We start from the raw sequence: 4,213 nt of genomic DNA, 5'->3' as shown, positions 1-4,213 counted from the left end.
GTGGCATAGGGGCTGCCCGAAGCCCGAGTGCTACCAGCTTCATGGTTTGCCGGGCGGCCTCCAGACCCTGCACCCCCGGCTGGGCGCTTCCCCTCCCGGGCTCCAGCTGTTGTATGACAGAAGGCCTGGGGGCTCAAGCCAGTTTTGCATTGCGTTATTGAAACGGAACCCTGTAACCCTTCTGCCCATCTAAGTTGGCAGCAACAAGGGCCGGGTTCTGTATCTAGGGGTTCCGTTTCAATCACACAATGCAAAACCAGCTTGAGCCCCCACCCAGTGACCTGGGACAATTACATACCACCCCCTGGGTGCCTCTAAGAGGCAATTCTTCCCCTCTCGCAAGCACAGAGTCTGAGTGTGACAAAGTGTTTAATAACATGAGGTAAACGATATCCGCATTAAGTTGGAAAAATACCACAAACAGGATTCATAACACAAACCATGAGCAAAAAAACCCCACCCCAGCAAATTGGGCTGTGTCCTTTCCCTTTGATTCTTGAATCCAGCAACCCAAAAATCACCCAAAGTCTCTGTCCCTGGTCAGTGCAGCCCCAGAGTAAAAGGGGGGGGGTCACGCAGGGTGTTAAGGGGCACCTTACGTGATCCGAGGCCAGCCGGCCGTCTCTCCATGAGGTTCCGCCACAGCCTTCACCACGAGCCAGTCCACTTCCTGCTGTCCCACAAACTGCTCCGCTCTACAAGCTGCTCCGCTCCGCTCACCCACCTGTGAGCCGCAAACAGCTCTGCTCGCCATTCCTTGGGCCACTCCAACCAGCCCCACAAGGCTCCGCACCGCTTGCTGCTCCTCCAGTTGTCCCCACAAATTGGCTCCCACCAGCTGCTTAGCAATAGAGCTTCAGGCTCCCCCACTAGTTAACACAGCACTCGGTGATCTCAGCTCTTAATAACTTTAGCTCTTTTGTGATTTCAGCTCTTAACAATTTCAGCTCATAGTAGGGGAGCCCCAGTGCTAGTGCACCATTGACCCAAAGTGAATTCAGCTCAGCAGCCTGTAACTAGAGTCCTAATGGAATCAAAGCTAGCTGTGACATTCAACAGTGGAGAAAGGAAATAGTGCAATTGCTGCATTGAGCCCTCAGAGAAGGCCCATACCATCAGGTACAAATACCTATCCCCATCCTCTCTCCATTCACTGGGTTTTGTAACCCATGCCCCTTGTCAAGCAAGTGCTACTTAAGTAATGGTGAAGGACTCACTCAGGCCTTCTGTCATACACAGTTCCACTGGCCTTGATTCACAGAATCAGGGTAACAAAACTTTATTCTTCCTGCCCCAATAACAGAGAACTGGGGATCCCATACCAGCCAAAGTAAGCACTTTGAGTTGCTGTTGTTTCATGCCAGGCAAGTAGGTGTGCCTATGCAAACAAGATCAGCCTCTGGAGTTCTTTTCCCACACTTGCCATAATTCACCACCAGATGACAGGGTAGAGCTCATCATGACTCTGCTTACACATGTTAACAGCAAAAAGTGGTGTTTTTTAAATAGAGAGGTGAGAATAGACCAACTCTATTGTCCTGCTGCAAATTTGTATATACCACATCAATTCCTTACTTCTCTAAAAGTGAAAAGTTTCAAAAAGTTCAATGACTAGAAGATTGTTGGGGGCAGAATAGATCTGGACAAGGATAAATCTGGAGATAAATGTGAAGCAAGGGACATGCTTTTTTGTTAAAATATGTTTGCTGTTGAAGAGAAATCCAGAATACTTAACATGGTGGCTTTAGTTAACTAAAACAACCATTTAAACATCGATCTGATCTCCTCCTAATGCAGCATGGCAAGAATCCTCCAAATATTGACTAATCCATTGACTTGGAGAATTCATCTCCGAATGACTTCATAAATAACTTCTTCAATTACCTTTGGTAAATGAAATAGCAGTAAAACTATTTGAAAAGTTTTCAAAATCACTCTCTCTTTAAAAAGTATAGTAGGTTTCATTTGTAGAAGATCATGTGTCCAAGCTGTGAAGAATAAGGTTCTAACAAACAACAAGAATGCACTTTTATTTAGAAAACCATGATTAACTTGAGTCTTCCTGACTCGTGATTTTAAATCAAATTCACTCTGATAGGACAAGAAGCAGTGAGCTTAAATTGCAGCAAGGGAGGTTTAGGTTGGACACTAGGAGGAACTTCCTAACTGTAAGGATGGTTAGGCACAGGAATAAATTGCCAAGTTTTGGAATCTCCATCGGGGATTTTTAAGAGCAGGTTGGACAAACACCTTCTCAGGGATGGTCTAGAATAATACTTGGTCCTGCCTTGAGTGCAGGGGACTGGACTAGATCTCTCTAGGTCCCTTCCAGTTCTGATTCTGCATGTGCATGCTTCAATTACCCAAATTTTGCATTTTTCCTGCTGGTTTTCCAGTTTGTCATGTCATTTTATACCCCCTTACTCAGGGCCTTTCTAGAAAAAGGACTGTTAGTTGTCTTTACCTCAGAACTTGTAGCACATTGTTACTATCCGTAATAACATAAATTTGAGCCATCAGCTACTTTGTGTGTTAAAAATAAAAATAAACATTGGCTTATGTTTCTTCTACACTGATTCACTGTCTAATTACAAATCTTTAAAATATAGCTGACAGAGCTTTTAATTTTACCATTTAGCAATCCTTCATTTTTATGTCTGTACATGTTATCCTTATCTACTTGGGCAGAGGAGTTTGGAGATCATACTCTCTTTAATGTCAACATTAATCTTTAAACATGACTTTCATTCAAATCCCAGTTTCTTTGTGAATCATTACCAAGAAACTTCATTATAAATTTTCCCATATACCCAACCCCTGCCCCCCACACCATGCCCTGACTCCTTTACCACTCTTGCACATCCCCACCCCCACCCTGAGCACCAAATGGGAACTCCTGCACACCTAGCACCAATTGGGAGCTGTCCAGGTAAGCGCTCCACACCCAAACCTCCTGCCTAAACCCTGAGCCCCCTCCCTCATTCTAGCTCCTGGCCAAATCCTGCACCCCAACCCCCAGCCTGCTTCTTCACCCCCAGCCCTGTGCTCAGTGCACCCCCACCCTCCTTTCAGTGCAGAGAGGTGAAGAAAATGCCCTAGAACCAGGGAGAAGGTAGGTACCCACTCTATGGGCAGGGCCAGGACTGAATGTCTACATGTGCCAGAAATGCCCCTCTGCTATGTACATTGGCCAAACTGGACAGTCACTACACAAGAGGATAAATGGACACAAGTCAGATATCAGGAATGGCAATATACAAAAACCTGTAGGACAACACTTCAACCTCCCTGGCCGCACAATAGCAGATTTAAAGGTAGCCATCTTGCAGCAAAAAAACTTCAGGACCAGACTCCAAAGAGAAACTGCTGAGCTCCAGTTCATTTGCAAATTTGACACCATCAGATCAGGATTAAACAAAGACTGTGAATGGCTATCCAACTACAAAAGCAGTTTCTCCTCCCTTGGTGTTCACACCAACTGCTAGCAGACCACCTCACCCTCCCTGATTGAACTAACCTTGTTATCTCAAGACTGATTCTTGCCTGCATATTTATACCTGCCTCTGGAAATTTCCACCACATGCATCTGACGAAGTGAGTATTCACCCACGAAAGCTTATACTCCAATACATCTCTTAGCCTATAAGATGCCACCGGACTCTGTTGCTTTTTACAGATCCAGACTAACAGCTACCCCTCTGATATTTGAGTCTTGACAGGCTCTCTTTCAATTGTGGCATCAGTGAGGCTGGTTGGTTTCCCCAGCACATGCTGCAACATTTAGTTTACAGACACTGCAAGTGGCAAACCCCAGCCAGCATTCACATTCAGTGTGTCTATTAGCCTTAAAGGAGAAGCAGGGGAAATAATTCAGTGGCATCCATTAGAACTAATTTCTGCCAGCAGAGAGTAATGGCATTGTCAGGAAGTTGCCATGCATTTATAGTGTCACAGAGAAAAGATTCTTTTCAGCCTCCAACTACTCATTAGTGATTCCTTCTACAATAAGAAAAACAGCATTTTTACTATGGGATTTAAATAAGATTCTCACACAATGTGGGTCCTCCTCACTTGCTGTATTAGTTCCTCTGTTACTGACCCAAAACAGATAGATACACCGTAAGTGGCACTGGCTCCTCAGTCCTTCCGTACTTAGCTCTGGTGATCTTGTAGATAATGCTTGATCTCAACTACAAGTTCTCCCAGACTCCAC

This window comes from Trachemys scripta, chromosome 2 (genome assembly GCF_013100865.1).
Source record: "Trachemys scripta elegans isolate TJP31775 chromosome 2, CAS_Tse_1.0, whole genome shotgun sequence".
In the NCBI taxonomy this organism is placed as follows: Eukaryota; Metazoa; Chordata; order Testudines; family Emydidae; genus Trachemys; species Trachemys scripta.
This window is presented reverse-complemented; position numbering follows the sequence as displayed.